At 45.6% G+C, this 15,351-nt stretch overlaps 24 pseudogenes; 15 read left to right on the top strand and 9 right to left on the bottom strand.

The window, feature by feature from the left end:
- Window positions 1-914: 914 nt before the first annotated feature.
- LOC148254686 (5S ribosomal RNA) lies at window positions 915-1,033 on the bottom strand (annotated as a pseudogene).
- A 145-nt stretch (window positions 1,034-1,178) lies between these two features.
- On the bottom strand, window positions 1,179-1,297 carry LOC148254687 (5S ribosomal RNA; annotated as a pseudogene).
- A 205-nt stretch (window positions 1,298-1,502) lies between these two features.
- LOC148254688 (5S ribosomal RNA) lies at window positions 1,503-1,621 on the bottom strand (annotated as a pseudogene).
- Window positions 1,622-1,826: 205 nt separating this feature from the next.
- Window positions 1,827-1,945, bottom strand: LOC148254689 (5S ribosomal RNA; annotated as a pseudogene).
- Window positions 1,946-2,151: 206 nt separating this feature from the next.
- Window positions 2,152-2,270, bottom strand: LOC148254690 (5S ribosomal RNA; annotated as a pseudogene).
- Window positions 2,271-3,589: 1,319 nt separating this feature from the next.
- Window positions 3,590-3,708, bottom strand: LOC148254691 (5S ribosomal RNA; annotated as a pseudogene).
- Window positions 3,709-4,269: 561 nt separating this feature from the next.
- On the bottom strand, window positions 4,270-4,388 carry LOC148254692 (5S ribosomal RNA; annotated as a pseudogene).
- A 206-nt stretch (window positions 4,389-4,594) lies between these two features.
- On the bottom strand, window positions 4,595-4,713 carry LOC148254693 (5S ribosomal RNA; annotated as a pseudogene).
- Window positions 4,714-4,919: 206 nt separating this feature from the next.
- LOC148254694 (5S ribosomal RNA) lies at window positions 4,920-5,038 on the bottom strand (annotated as a pseudogene).
- A 1,751-nt stretch (window positions 5,039-6,789) lies between these two features.
- On the top strand, window positions 6,790-6,908 carry LOC148254695 (5S ribosomal RNA; annotated as a pseudogene).
- A 532-nt stretch (window positions 6,909-7,440) lies between these two features.
- Window positions 7,441-7,559, top strand: LOC148254696 (5S ribosomal RNA; annotated as a pseudogene).
- A 530-nt stretch (window positions 7,560-8,089) lies between these two features.
- LOC148254697 (5S ribosomal RNA) lies at window positions 8,090-8,208 on the top strand (annotated as a pseudogene).
- A 207-nt stretch (window positions 8,209-8,415) lies between these two features.
- On the top strand, window positions 8,416-8,534 carry LOC148254698 (5S ribosomal RNA; annotated as a pseudogene).
- A 206-nt stretch (window positions 8,535-8,740) lies between these two features.
- Window positions 8,741-8,859, top strand: LOC148254699 (5S ribosomal RNA; annotated as a pseudogene).
- Window positions 8,860-9,186: 327 nt separating this feature from the next.
- Window positions 9,187-9,305, top strand: LOC148254700 (5S ribosomal RNA; annotated as a pseudogene).
- Window positions 9,306-9,959: 654 nt separating this feature from the next.
- LOC148254701 (5S ribosomal RNA) lies at window positions 9,960-10,078 on the top strand (annotated as a pseudogene).
- A 531-nt stretch (window positions 10,079-10,609) lies between these two features.
- On the top strand, window positions 10,610-10,728 carry LOC148254702 (5S ribosomal RNA; annotated as a pseudogene).
- A 324-nt stretch (window positions 10,729-11,052) lies between these two features.
- LOC148254703 (5S ribosomal RNA) lies at window positions 11,053-11,171 on the top strand (annotated as a pseudogene).
- Window positions 11,172-11,816: 645 nt separating this feature from the next.
- On the top strand, window positions 11,817-11,935 carry LOC148254704 (5S ribosomal RNA; annotated as a pseudogene).
- A 324-nt stretch (window positions 11,936-12,259) lies between these two features.
- Window positions 12,260-12,378, top strand: LOC148254705 (5S ribosomal RNA; annotated as a pseudogene).
- A 645-nt stretch (window positions 12,379-13,023) lies between these two features.
- LOC148254706 (5S ribosomal RNA) lies at window positions 13,024-13,142 on the top strand (annotated as a pseudogene).
- A 324-nt stretch (window positions 13,143-13,466) lies between these two features.
- Window positions 13,467-13,585, top strand: LOC148254707 (5S ribosomal RNA; annotated as a pseudogene).
- A 653-nt stretch (window positions 13,586-14,238) lies between these two features.
- LOC148254708 (5S ribosomal RNA) lies at window positions 14,239-14,357 on the top strand (annotated as a pseudogene).
- Window positions 14,358-14,681: 324 nt separating this feature from the next.
- LOC148254709 (5S ribosomal RNA) lies at window positions 14,682-14,800 on the top strand (annotated as a pseudogene).
- Window positions 14,801-15,351: the final 551 nt, after the last annotated feature.

Raw genomic sequence — 15,351 nt, forward strand, 5'->3', positions numbered from 1 at the left:
GCACATTTAACTGTGGAGTTCTGATGGGATCCGGTAAATTAGTGATGGTATAATGGCACCTGTTTCATTCCGCGCTGCAAATACATACACTCCTTCTCCTTCTCTCCCCCCTCCCGTCATTTATTTACTTATGCGTGCACACTGCACCTCTCATTCTCGTTCTACTATCAACTAAAATGCCCCAGCGCCGTGACTCACATTTGCGAATAAACCAGCGGACCATAGTTCTAGTCACGCGTAACGTCGAATGACCCATCTGCAAAAAAATGGTTTCAACACAAGAACTTCTCAGGAGGTCACCAGTTCTAGTACTACATTCGCCCAAGCACATTTAACTGTAGAGTTCTGATGAGATTTGGTAAATTAGTGATGGTATAATGGCACCTGTTTCTTTCCACGCTGAAAATACATACACTCCTTCTCCTTCCTCCCCCCTCCCGTCATTTGTTTCCTTGTGCGTGCACACTGCATTCTGCCTCTCATTCTAATATCAAGTAAAATACCTAGGTGACGTGACTCACTTTTGCGAATAAACCAGCGGACCATAATTCTAGTCGCGCGTAACATCGAACGACCCATCTGTAAAAAAATAGGTGCACAACGAGGACTTCCCAAGAGGTCAACTATTCTAGTACGACTCTCGCCCAGGCATACTTAACTGTAGAGTTCTGATAGGATCCTGTGCATTAGTCCTGGTATGATCGCACTAGTTTCATTCTTCGCTGTAAATAGATACACTCCTTCTCCTTCCCTCCCCCTCCCGTCATTTGTTTCCTTGTGCGTGCACACTGCACTTCTGCTTCTCGTTCTAATATCAAGTAAAATGCCCCGGCACTGTGACTCACTTTTACGAATAAACTAGCGGACCATAATTCCAGTCGCACTTAACATCGAAAGACCCATTTGAAAAAAAATATGTGCAACACGAGGAATTCCCAAGAGGTCACCAATCCTAGTACTGCTCTCGCCCAGGCACATTTAACTACGAAGTTCTGATGGGATCCGGTGCATTAGTGCTGGTATGATCGCACCTATTTCATTATGAACGCACACTGTACCTCTCTTTTTTGTTTTAATATCAATTAAAATGCACCAGCACAGCGAGTCCCATTTGCGAATAAACCAGTGGACTACAGTTCCAATTACGCGTCATGTCGAGTGACCCATCTGCAAAAAAATGGGTGCAATACGAGTACTTCCGACGAGGTTACCCATCCTAGTACTACTCTCACCCAAGCAAACTTCAATGCGGAGTTCTGATGGGATCTGGTGCATTAATGCTGGTATGCTCGCACCTGTTTCATTACGCGCTGCAAATAAATATACTCATTCTCATTCCCTATCCCCTCCCGTCATTTGTTTCCTTATGCGTGCACACTGCACCTCTCATTCTCGTTTTAATATCAAGTAAAATGCATCGACACCGTGACTCACATTTGCGAATAAACCAGCGGATCATAGTTCCAGTCGAGCGTAACATCGAACGACCCATCTAAAAAAAATGAGTGCAACATGAGTATTTCCTAAGAGGTCACCCATCCTAGTACAACTCTCTCCCAAGCACACTTAAATGCGGAGTTTAGAAAGGATCCGGTGCATTAGTGCTGGTATGATCGCACCTGTTTTATTCGGCGCTGTAAGTACATACTCCTTCTCCTTCCTTCCCCTCTCCCGTCATTTGTTTCCTTGTACGTGCACACTGCACCACTCCTTCTCGTTCTAATATCAACTAAAATTCCTCGATGTCGTGACTCACATTTACGAATAAACCAGCGGACCATAGTTCCAGTCGCGCGTAACGTCGAACGACCCATTTGTAAAAAAAATGGGTACAACACGAGTACTTCCCAAGAGGTCACCCATCCGAGCTTTACTCTCGCCCAAGCACACTTAACTGCGGAGTTCTGACAGGATCCGGTGCATTAGTGCTGGTATGATCGCACCTGTTTCATTTCGCACTGCAAATACATACACTCCTTCTCCTTTCCTCCCCCTTTCTTTCATTTGTTTCCTTGTGCGTGAACACTGCACCTCTGCTTCTCGTTCTAATATCAAGTAAAATGCCCCGGCGCCGTGACTCACATTTGTGAATAAACCAGCGGACCATAATTCCAGTCGCGCATAATGTCGAATGACCCATCTGCAAAAAAATGGGTACAACACGAGGACTTCCCAGGAGGTCAACCATCCTAGTACTAGTCTCGCCAAAGCAAACTTAACTGCGGAGTTCTGATGGGATCCGGTGCATTAGTACTAGTATGATCGTACCTGTTTCATTCTGCGCTGCAAATACATACACTCCTTCTCCTTCCCTCCCCCTTCCCGCCATTTATTTCCTTGTGCGTGCACACTGTACCTCTGCTTCTCGTTATAATATCAAGTAAAATGCCTTGGCACCATGACTCACATTTGCGAAAAAACCAGCAGACCATAATTTCAGCCGCGCGTAACGTCGAACACCCCATCTGAAAAAAATAGGTGCAGCACAAGAACTTCCCAGGAGGTACCCATTCTAGAACTACTCTCGCCCAAACACACTTGACTGTGGAGTTTTGATGGGATTCGATGCATTAGTGCTGGTATAATGGCACCTGTTTCATTATGCGCTCAAAATTCATACACTCCTTCTCCTTCCCTCTATTCCCTCATTTGTTTCTTTGTGCGTGCACACTGCACCTCTCTTTCTCGTTATAATATCAAGTAAAATATTCTGGTGCCGTGACTCATATTTGCGAATAAACCAATGGACCATAATTCTAGCCGCGCGTAACGTCGAACACCCCACTCGCCCAAGCACATTTAGCTGTTGAGTAGTGATGGGATCCGGTGAATTAGTGATGGTATAATGGTACCTGTTTCATTTTGTGCTCCAAATACATACACTCCTTCTCCTTCCCTCCCCCCTCCCATCATTTGTTTCCTTATGCGTGCACACTGCACCTCTCCTTCTCGTTATAATATAAGGTAAAATGCCTCGACGCCGTAACTCACATTTGCGAATAAACTAGCAGACCATAGTTCCAGTCGCGCGTAACATCAAACGACCCATCTCTACTCATGCCCATATGAACGGATCGCTCGTCGCCTCTCATTTTTTGTTGTTCTACTATTTAAGATTCTCGTAATGATACTCTCATCACGTGATGAGCTTTAATTGAATGCTGGAAAAATATTAAGAAAAGTGCTCTGGTGCCGTGACTCACGTTTATAAATGAACCAGCAGACCATCACTCCGGTCCAATTGAATGTCTGAAGCCCCGTCTACAAAAAGAAGGGGGCAACATGAGGACTTCCCTGGAGGTCACCACTTCTAGTACTACACTCGCCCAAGAACATTTAACTGCGTAGTTGTGATGGGATCTGGTAAATTACTGATGGTATAATGGCACCTATTTCATTATCCACTCCAAATACATACACTAATTCTCATCCCCCCGTCATTTGTTTCCTTGTGCGCGCACACTGCACCTCTTCTTCTCGTTCTACTATCAAATAAAATGCCTAGGCGCCGTGACTCACATTTGTGAATAAACCAGCGGACCATAGTTCCAGTTGCGCGTAACGTCAAACGACCCAACTACAAAAAAATTGGGTGAAGCACGAGGACTTCCCAAGAGGTCACCTATCCTAGTACTACTCTCGCCCAAACACACTTAACTAGGGAGTTCTGATGGGATCCGGTGCATTAGTGCTGGTATGATCGCACCTATTTTATTACGCGCTACAATTACATACACTCATTCTCCTTCCCTCCCCGCTCCCGTCATTTGTTTCCTTATGCGTGCCCACAGCACCTCTCCTTCTCGTTCTATTATCAAGTAAAATGCCTCAGCACCGTGACTCACATTTACGAATAAACCAGCGGACCATAATTCCAGTCGCGCGTAACGTCGAACGACCCATCTGAAAAAAATTGGTGCAACACAAGGACTTCTTAGGAGGTCACCACTCTTAGTACTACACTCGCCCAAGCACATTTAACTGCAGAGTTCTAATGTGATCCAGTAAATTAGTGATGGTATGATCGCACCTGTTTCATTCTGCGCTATAAATACATACACTCCTTCTCCCTCCCTTCCCCCTCCCGTTATTTATTTCCTTGTGCGTGCAAACTGCACCTCTCCTTCTCGTTGCCTCAACTCACGCCCAGATGAACGGACTGCCCACCGCACCTCTGTTTTGTTTGTTCTATTATTTACGATGCTACTAATGACACTCTTATCACGTGTGGGACTATAAATGGATGCACGAAAAATATTAAGAAAAAGATGGGTGCAACACGAGGACTTCCAAGGAAGTCACCGATCTTAGTACTACTCTTGCACGAACACACTTAACTGCGGAGTTCTGATGGGATCCGGTGCATTAGTGCTGGTATGATCGCAACTGTTTCATTCCGCACTGCAAATACATACACTCCTTCTCCTTCCCTCCCCCCTCCCATCATTTGTTTCCTTGTGCGTGCACACTGCACCTCTCCTTGTCATTCTAATATCAAGTAAAATGCCTCGCCATCGTAACTCACATTTGCGAATAAACCAGCGGACCATAGTTCCAATTGCGCGATACTTGGAACAACCCATCTGCAAAAAAATGGGTATAACACGAGTACTTCCCAGGAGGTCACCCATCTAAGTACTACTCTCGCCCAAGCACACACAAATGCAGAGTTCTGATGGGATCCGGTGCATTAGTGCTGGTATGATCGCACGTGTTTCATTCCGCACTGCAAATACATACAATCTTTCTCCTTTCCTCCCCCCTCCCCTTATTTGTTTCCTTGTGCATGCACACTGCACCTCTCCTTCTCGTTCTAATATCAAGTAAAATGGCACTGCGCCGTGACTCACATTTGTGAATAAACCAGCGGACCATAGTTCCCGTCACGCGTAACGTCGAACGACCAATCTGCAAAAAAATGGGTGCAACAGGACGACCTCCATGGAGGTCAACCATCCTAGTACTACTATCGCCCAAGCACACTTAACTGCGGAGTTCTGATGGGATCTGGTGCATTAGTGGTGGTATGATCGCACTTTTTTCATTATGCGCTGCAATTACATACACTCCTTCTCCTTCCCTCCCCCTTTCCGTCATTTATTTTCTTGTACGTGCACACTACACCTCTCCTTCTCATTCTAATATAGAGTAAAATGCCCCGGCGCTATGACTCACATTTGCAAATAAACCAGCGGACCATAGTTCCAATCGTGCGTAATGTCGAACGACCCATCTACAAAAAAATTGGTGCAACACAAGTACTTCCTAAGAGGTCACCCATCCGAGTAATACTCTCGCCCAAACATACTCTCGCCCAAGCACACCTAACTACAGAGTTCTGATGGGATCCGGTGCATTAGTGCTGGTATGATCGCACCTGTTTCATTCCGCGTTGCAAATACATACAATCCTTCTCCTTTCCTCCCCCCTCCCCTCATTTGTTTCCTTGTGCTTGCACACTATACCTCTAATTCTCATTCTAATATCAAGTAAAATACCCCGGTGCCGTGACTCACATTTGTGAATAAACCAGTAGACCATAGTTCCAGTCGCGCGTAACGTCGAACGACCAATCAATAAAAAAATGGGTGCAACACGAGTACTTCCATGAAGGTCAACTATCCTAGTACTACTATCGCTCAAGCACATTTAACTGCGAAGTTCTGATGGGATCCAATGCATTAGTGCTGGTATGATCAAACCTATTTAATTTCGCGCTGCTAATACATACACTCATTCTCCTTCCCTCCCCCCTCCCGTCATTTCTTTCTTTGTGCGTGCACGCTTAACTTTTTCTTCTCGTTCTAATATCAATTAAAATGCCCCGGCACCGTGACTTATATTTACGAACCAACAGACCATAGTTCAAGTCACGCGTAACGTCGAACGATCCATCTTAAAAAAGATGGGTGCAACACAAGGACTTCCCAGGAGGTCATCCATCCTAGTACTACTCTCGCCCAAGCATTCTTAACTGCGGAGTTCTGATGGCATCCAGTGAATTGATACTGGTATGGGCATCAGTTCATATGGGCATGAGTCGAGGCGCTGGGGCATTTCACTTAACATTAGAACTATAAGAAGAAGTGAGGTGCGCGCACAGCGAATCAAATGACAAGAGGGGAGAGGTAAAGAGAAGGGGCATATGTATTTGCGGCGCAAACAAGAAAGGGTGTGATCATACCAGCACTAGTTCACTGGATCCTATCAGAACTCTGCAGTTATGCGTGCTTGGGTGATTGTAGTACTAGGATGGGTTACCTCCTGGGAAGCTCTCGGCTCTCATGTTGCAGGACTGGAGCGACGGTCCACCGGTTCATTCGCAAACATGAGTCACGGCACTGGGGTATTTTTCTTGATATTAGAACGAGAATTAGAAGTGCAATATGCACGCACAAGGAAATAAATGGCGGGAGGGGGGACGGAAGGAGAAGGAGTGTATGTATTTGCAGCGTAGAATGAAACAGGTGCCATTATACTATCACTAATTCACCGGATCCCATCAGAACTCCGCAGTTAAATGTGCTTAAGCGAGTGCAGTACTAGAAGTGGTGACCTCCTGGGAAGTCCTTGTGTTGTACCTATTTTTTTCAGATGGAGTGTCCGACATTATGTGCGACTGGAACTATGGTCCGCTGGTTTATTCTCTAATGTGAGTCACGGCGCCAAAATATTTTACTTGATATTAGAATAAGAAGGAGAGGTGTAGTGTGCACGCACAAGGAAACAAATAACAGGAGAGGGGAGGGAAGGAGAAAGATTATATGTATTTGCAGTGCGGAATGAAACAATTGCGATCATACCAGCACTAATGCACCGGATCCCATCAGAACTCCGCAATTAAGTGTGCTTGGGCAAGAGTAGTACTAGAATGGGTGACCTCTTAGGAAGTATTCGTGTTGCACCAATTTTTTTTCATATAGGTCGTTCGACGTTACGCACGACTGGAACTATGGTCTGCTTATTTATTCACAAATGTGAGTGACGGTGCCCCGGTATTTTACCTGATATTATAACGAGAAGCAGATGTGCATTGTGCACGCACAAGGAAACAAATGACTAGAGAGGGGGAGGGAAGGAGAAGAAGCGTATGTATTTGCAGTGCGGAATGAAACAGGTGCGATTGTACCAGCACTAACGCACCGGATTCCACCAGAACTTTGCACTTAAGTGTGCTTGGGCGAGAGTAGTACTAGGATGGGTGATCTCCTGGGAAGTCCTCATGTTTAACCTATTTTTTTGCAGATGGGTCCTTCGACGTTACGCGCGACTGAAAATATGGTCCGCTGGTTTATTCACAAATGTGAGTCACAGTGCTCGGGCATTTTACTTGATATTAGAATGAGAAGCAGATGTGCATTATGCACGCATAAGGAAACAAATGATGAGAGGGGGGAGGGAAGGAGAAGGAGTGTATGTATTTACAACGCAGAATGAAATAGGTGCCATTATACCATCACTAATTCACTAGATCCCATCAGAACTTCGCAGTTAAATGTGCTTGGGCGAATGTAGTACTAGAATGGGTGACCTCCTGGGAAGTCCTCGTGTTGCACCTATTTTTTTACAGATGGGTCCTTCAACGTTACGTGCGACTGGAACTATGGTCTGCTGGTTTATTCACAAATGTGAGTGACGGCGCCCGGACATTTTACTTGATATTATAACGACAAGCAGATGTGCATTGTGCACGTACAAGGAAACAAATGACGAGAGGGGGGAGGGAAGGAGAATGAGTGTATGTATTTGCAGCGCTGAATGAAATAGGTGTGATTGTACTAGCACTAATGCACATGATCCCATCAGAACTCCGTAGTTAAGTGTGCTTGGGCAATTGTAGTACGAGGATGGGTGACCTCTTGGGAAGTCCTCATGTTTCACCTATTTTTTGCGGATGGGTCCTTCGACGTTACGCGCGACTGAAAATATGGTCCGCTGATTTATTTACAAATGTGAGTCACGACGCTCGAATATTTTACTTGATATTGGAATGAGAAGCAGAGGTGTATTGTGCACGCACAAGGAAACAAATGACGAGAGGGGGAAGGGAAGGACAAGGAGTGTATGTATTTGTAGTGTAGAATGAAACAGGTGCCATTATACCATCATTAATTCACTGGATCCCATCAGAACTCCGCAGTTAAATGTTCTTGGGCGAGTGTAGTACTAGAATGGGTGACCTCCTGGGAAGTTCTCGTGTTGTACCTATTTTTTTACGGATGGGTCCTTCAACGTTACGCGCGACTGGAACTATGATCTGCTGGTTTATTCACAAATGTGAGTGACGGCATCTTGGCATTTTACTTGATATTATAACGAGAAGCAGATATGCATTGTGCACGCACAAGGAAACAAATGACGAGAAGGGGGGAGGAAAGGAGAATGAGTGTATGTATTTGCAGTGCGAAATGAAATAGGTGCGATCGTACCATCACTAATGCATCGGATCCCATCAGAACTCCGTAGTTAAGTGTGCTTGGGCGAGAGTAGTACTAGGATGGGTGACCTCCTGAGAAGTCCTCATGTTTCACCAATTTTTTGACAGATGGGTCCTTCGACGTTACGCGCGTCTGGAAATATGGTCCGCTGGTTTATTCACAAATGCGAGTCACGGCGCTCGGACATTTTACTTGATATTAGAATGAGAAGCAGAGATGCATTGTGCACGCACAAGGAAACAAATGACGAGAGGGGGAAGGGAAGGAGAATGAGCGTATGTATTTGCAGTGCAGAATGAAACAGGTGCCATTATACCAGCACTAATGCACCATATCTAATCAGAACTCCGCAGTTAAGAGTTCTTGGGCGAGAGTAGTACTAGAATGGGTGACCTCCTGGGACGTCCTCGTGTTGCACCTATTTTTTTGTAGATGGGTCGTTCGACGTTGCGCACGATTGGAACTATAGTCCGCAGTTAAGTGTGTTTGGGCAGAGAAGTACTACGATGGGTGATCTCATGGGAAATCCTTGTGCTTCACCTATTTTTTTCAGATGGGGTGATCGACATTACGCGCAACTGGAACTATGGTTTACTAGTTTATTCGCAAATGTAAGTTAGGGCGCCAAGGCATTTTACTTGATATTAGAACGAGAAGGAGAGATGCAGTATGCACGCACAAGGAAACAATTGACGGGAGGGTGAAGGAAAGGAGAACGTGTGTATATATTTGCAGCGCATAATGAAACAGGTGCGATCATACCAGCATTAATGCACCGGATCCCATCAGAACTCTGCAGTTATGTGTGCTTGGGCGAGAGTAGTACTAGGATGGGTGATCTCCTCGGAAGTACTCGTGTTGCACTTATTTTTTTACAGATTGGTCATTCGACGTCACGCGTGACTGGAACTATAGTCCGCAGTTAAGTGTGCAAGGGTAGAGTAGTATTACAATGGGTGACCTCCTGGGAATTTTTCGTGTTGCACTTATTTTTTTACAGATTGGTCGTTCGACGTTACGCGCGACTGGAACAATGGTTCTCTGGTTTATTCGCAAATGTGACTCATGGCGCAGGGGTATTTTACTTGATATTAGAACGAGAAGGAGAAGTGCAGTATGTACGTACAAGGAAATAAGTGACGAGAGGGGGGGAGGGAAGGAGAAGGAGTGTATGTATTTCCAGCGCGGAATGAAACATGTGCGATCTTGCCAGCACTAATGCACCAGATCCCATCAAAAGTCCGCAATTAAGTGTGCTTGGGTGAGAATAGTACTAGAATCGATGACCTCCTGTGAAGTCCTCGTGTTGCACCCATTTTTTTGTAGATGGGTCGTTCAACATTACGTGCGACTAGAACTACGGCCCGCTGGTTTATTAACAAATAAGAGTCGCGGCGACGGGGCATTTTACTTGATATTAAAACGAGAAGCAAAGGTGAAGTGCGCACGCACAAGGAAACAAATGACGGAAGGGGGGAGGAAAGGAGAATGAGTGTATGTATTTGCATCGCAGAATGAAACAGGTGCCATTATACCAGCACTAATGCACCAGATCCAATCAGAACTTCGCAGTTAAGTGTGCTTGGGCGAGAGAAGTACTAGAATGGGTGAACTCCTGGGAAGTCCTCGTGTTGCACCTATTTTTTTACAGATGGGTAGTTCGACGTTACGTGCAATTGGAATTATGGTCCACTGGTTTATTCGCAAATATGAGTCACGGCGCTGGGGTATTTTACTTGATATTAGAACGAGAAGGAGAGGTGCAGTGTGCACGCACAAGGAAACAAATGACGGGAGGGAGGAGGGAAGGAGAAGGAGTGTATGTTTTTGCAGCACGGAATGAAACATGTGCGATCATGCCAGCACTAATGCACCAGATCCCATCAAAAGTCCGCAGTTAAGTGTGCTTGGGCGAGAATAGTACTAGAATCGGTGACCTCCTGTAAAGTCCTCGTGTTGCACACATTTTTTTGAAGATGGGTCGTTCAACGTTACGTGCGACTAGAACTATGGTCCGCTGGATTATTAACAAATAAGAGTCGCGGCAACGGGGTATTTTACTTGATATTAAAACGAGAAGCAAAGGTGAAGTGTGCACGCACAAGGAAACAAATGACGGGAGGGGGGAGGAAACGAGAATGAGTGTATGTATTTGCATCGCAGAATGAAACAGGTGCCATTATACCAGCACTAATGCACCTGATCCAATCAGAACTTCGCAGTTAAGTGTGCTTGGGCGAGAGAAGTACTAGAATGGGTGAACTCCTGGGAAGTCCTCCTGTTGCACCTATTTTTTTGTAGATGGGTCACTGGATGTTACGCACGTTTGGAACTATACTCCGCAGTTAAGTGTGCTTGAGCAGAGTAGTACTACGATGGGTGACCTCCTTGGAATTTCTCGTGTTGCACTTATTTTTTTACAGATGGGTCGTTCGACGTTACGCGCAACTTGAACTATGGTCCGATAATTTATTCGTAAATGTGAGTCACGGCCCAGGGGCATTTTACTTGATATTAGAATGAGAATGAGAGGTGCAGTGTGCACGTACAAGGAAACAAGTGACGGGAGGGGGGGAGGAGAACGAGTGTATGTATTTACAGTGCGGAACAAAATAAGTGCGATTATACTAGCACTGATGCACTGGATCCCATCAGAAGTCCGCAGTTAAGTGTGCTTGGGCAAGAATAGTACTAGAATGGGTGACCTCCTGGGAAGTCGTCATGTTGTACAAATTTTTTTACAGATGGGTCATTCGACGTTACGCACGACTGGAACTATGGTCCGCAGTTAAGTGTGCTTGGTCAGAGTAGTACTACGATGGGTTACATCCTAGGAAGTTCTCGTAATGCACTTATTTTTTTACAGATGGGTCGTTCGACGTTACGTGCGATTGGAATTATGGTCCACTGGTTTATTCGCAAATGTGAGTCACGGCGCCGTGGTATTTTACTTGATATTACAACGAGAAGGAGAGGTGCAGTGTAAGGAAACAAATGACGGGAGGGGGGAGGGAAGGAGAAGGAGTGTATGTATTTGCAGCGCGGAATGAAACATGTGCGATCATGCCAGCACTAATGCACTAGATCCCATCAAAAGTCCGCAGTTAAGTGTGCTTGGGCGAGAATAGTACTAGAATCGGTGACCTCCTGTAAAGTCCTCATGTTGCACCCATTTTTTTGCAGATGGGTCGTTCAACGTTACGTGCGACTAGAATTATGGCCCGCTGGTTTATTAACAAATAAGAGTCGCGGCGACGGGGCATTTTACTTGATATTAAAACGAGAAGCAAAGGTGAAGTGTGCACGCACAAGGAAACAAATGACGGGAGGGGGGAGGAAAGGAGAATGAGTGTATGTATTTGCATCGCAGAATGAAACAGGTGCCATTATACCAGCACTAATGCACCAGATCCGATCAGAACTTCGCAGTTAAGTGTGCTTGGGCGAGAGAAGTACTAGAATGGGTGAACTCCTGGGAAGTCCTCGTGTTGCACCTATTTTTTTGTAGATGGGTCATTGGATGTTACGCACGTTTGGAACTATACTCCGCAGTTAAGTGTGCTTGAGCAGAGTAGTACTACGATGGGTGACCTCCTTGGAATTTCTCGTGTTGCACTTATTTTTTTACAGATGGGTCGTTCGACGTTACGCGCAACTTGAACTATGGTCCGCTAATTTATTCGTAAATGTGAGTCACGGCCCAGGGGCATTTTACTTGATATTAGAATGAGAATGAGAGGCGCAGTGTGCACGTACAAGGAAACAAGTGACGGGAGGGGGGGAGGAGAACGAGTGTATGTATTTACAGTGCGGAACAAAATAAGTGCGATCATACTAGCACTGATGCACTGGATCCCATCAGAAGTCCGCAGTTAAGTGTGCTTGGGCAAGAATAGTACTAGAATGGGTGACCTCCTGGGAAGTCGTCGTGTTGCACAAATTTTTATACAGATGGGTCATTCGACGTTACGCACGACTGGAACTATGGTCCGCAGTTAAGTGTGCTTGGTCAGAGTAGTACTACGATGGGTTACATCCTAGGAAGTTCTCGTAATGCACTTATTTTTTTACAGATTGGTCGTTCGACGTTACGTGCGATTGGAATTATGGTCCACTGGTTTATTCGCAAATGTGAGTCACGGCGCCGTGGTATTTTACTTGATATTACAACGAGAAGGAGAGGTGCAGTGTAAGGAAACAAATGACGGGAGGGGGGAGGGAAGGAGAAGGAGTGTATGTATTTGCAGCGCGGAATGAAACATGTGCGATCATGCCAGCACTAATGCACCAGATCCCATCAAAAGTCCGCAGTTAAGTGTGCTTGGGCGAGAATAGTACTAGAATCGGTGACCTCCTGTAAAGTCCTCGTGTTGCACCCATTTTTTTGCAGATGGGTCGTTCAACGTTACGTGCGACTAGAATTATGGCCCGCTGGTTTATTAACAAATAAGAGTCCCGGCGACAGGGCATTTTACTTGATATTAAAACGAGAAGCAAAGGTGAAGTGTGCACGCACAAGGAAACAAATGACGGGAGGGGGGAGGAAAGGAGAATGAGTGTATGTATTTGCATCGCAGAATGAAACAGGTGCCATTATACCAGCACTAATGCACCAGATCCGATCAGAACTTCGCAGTTAAGTGTGCTTGGGCGAGAGAAGTACTAGAATGGGTGAACTCCTGGGAAGTCCTCGTGTTGCACCTATTTTTTTGTAGATGGGTCATTGGATGTTACGCACGTTTGGAACTATACTCCGCAGTTAAGTGTGCTTGAGCAGAGTAGTACTACGATGGGTGACCTCCTTGGAATTTCTCGTGTTGCACTTATTTTTTTACAGATGGGTCGTTCGACGTTACGCGCAACTTGAACTATGGTCCGCTAATTTATTCGTAAATGTGAGTCACGGCCCAGGGGCATTTTACTTGATATTAGAATGAGAATGAGAGGCGCAGTGTGCACGTACAAGGAAACAAGTGACGGGAGGGGGGGAGGAGAACGAGTGTATGTATTTACAGTGCGGAACAAAATAAGTGCGATCATACTAGCACTGATGCACTGGATCCCATCAGAAGTCCGCAGTTAAGTGTGCTTGGGCAAGAATAGTACTAGAATGGGTGACCTCCTGGGAAGTCGTCGTGTTGCACAAATTTTTTTACAGATGGGTCATTCGACGTTACGCACGACTGGAACTATGGTCCGCAGTTAAGTGTGCTTGGTCAGAGTAGTACTACGATGGGTTACATCCTAGGAAGTTCTCGTAATGCACTTATTTTTTTACAGATGGGTCGTTCGACGTCACGTGCGATTGGAATTATGGTCCACTGGTTTATTCGTAAATGTGAGTCACGGCGCCGGGGTATATTACTTGATATTACAACGAGAAGGAGAGCTGCAGTGTGCACGCACAAGGAAACAAATGACGGGAGGGGGGAGGGAAGGAGAAGGAGTGTATGTATTTGCAGCGCGGAATGAAACATGTGCGATCTTGCCAGCACTAATGCACCAGATCCCATCAAAAGTCCGTAGTTAAGTGTGCTTGGGCGAGAATAGTACTAGAATCGGTGACCTCCTATAAAGTCCTCGTGTTGCACCCATTTTTTTGCAGATGGGTCGTTCAACGTTACGTGTGACTAGAACTATGGCTCGCTGGTTTATTAACAAATAAGAGTCGCGGCGACGGGCCATTTTACTTGATATTAAAACGAGAAGCAAAGGTGAAGTGTGCACGCACAAGGAAACAAATGACGGGAGGGGGGAGGAAAGGAGAATGAGTGTATGTATTTGCATCGCAGAATGAAACAGGTGCCATTATACCAGCACTAATACACCAGATCCGATCAGAACTTCGCAGTTAAGTGTGCTTGGGCGAGAGAAGTACTAGAATGGGTGAACTCCTGGGAAGTCCTCCTGTTGCACCTATTTTTTTGTAGATGGGTCACTGGATGTTACGCACGTTTGGAACTATACTCCGCAGTTAAGTGTGCTTGAGCAGAGTAGTACTACGATGGGTGACCTCCTTGGAATTTCTCGTGTTGCACTTATTTTTTTACAGATGGGTCGTTCGACATTACGTGCAACTTGAACTATGGTCCGATAATTTATTCGTAAATGTGAGTCACGGCCCAGGGGCATTTTACTTGATATTAGAATGAGAATGAGAGGTGCAGTGTGCACGTACAAGGAAACAAGTGACGGGAGGGGGGGAGGAGAACGAGTGTATGTATTTACAGTGCGGAACAAAATAAGTGCGATCATACTAGCACTGATGCACTGGATCCCATCAGAAGTCCGCAGTTAAGTGTGCTTGGGCAAGAATAGTACTAGAATGGGTGACCTCCTGGGAAGTCGTCGTGTTGCACAAATTTTTATACAGATGGGTCATTCGACGTTACGCACGACTGGAACTATGGTCCGCAGTTAAGTGTGCTTGGTCAGAGTAGTACTACGATGGGTTACATCCTAGGAAGTTCTCGTAATGCACTTATTTTTTTACAGATGGGTCATTCGACGTTACGTGCGATTGGAATTATGGTCCACTGGTTTATTCGCAAATGTGAGTCACGGCGCCGGGGTATTTTACTTGATATTACAACGAGAATGAGAGGTGCAGTGTGCACGCACAAGGAAACAAATGACAGGAGGGGGGAGGGAAGGAGAAGGAGTGTATGTATTTGCAGCGCGGAATGAAACATGTGCGATCTTGCCAGCACTAATGCACCAGATCCCATCAAAAGTCCGCAGTTAAGTGTGCTTGGGCAAGAATAGTACTAGAATCGGTGACCTCCTATAAAGTCCTCGTGTTGCACCCATTTTTTTGCAGATGGGTCGTTCAACGTTACGTGCGACTAGAACTATGGCTTGCTGGTTTATTAACAAATAAGAGTCGCGGCGACGGGGCATTTTACTTGATATT

Source organism: Carica papaya, chromosome 5, assembly GCF_054855325.1.
Source record: "Carica papaya isolate Zhongbai chromosome 5, ASM5485532v1, whole genome shotgun sequence".
NCBI classification, from domain to species: Eukaryota; Viridiplantae; Streptophyta; class Magnoliopsida; order Brassicales; family Caricaceae; genus Carica; species Carica papaya.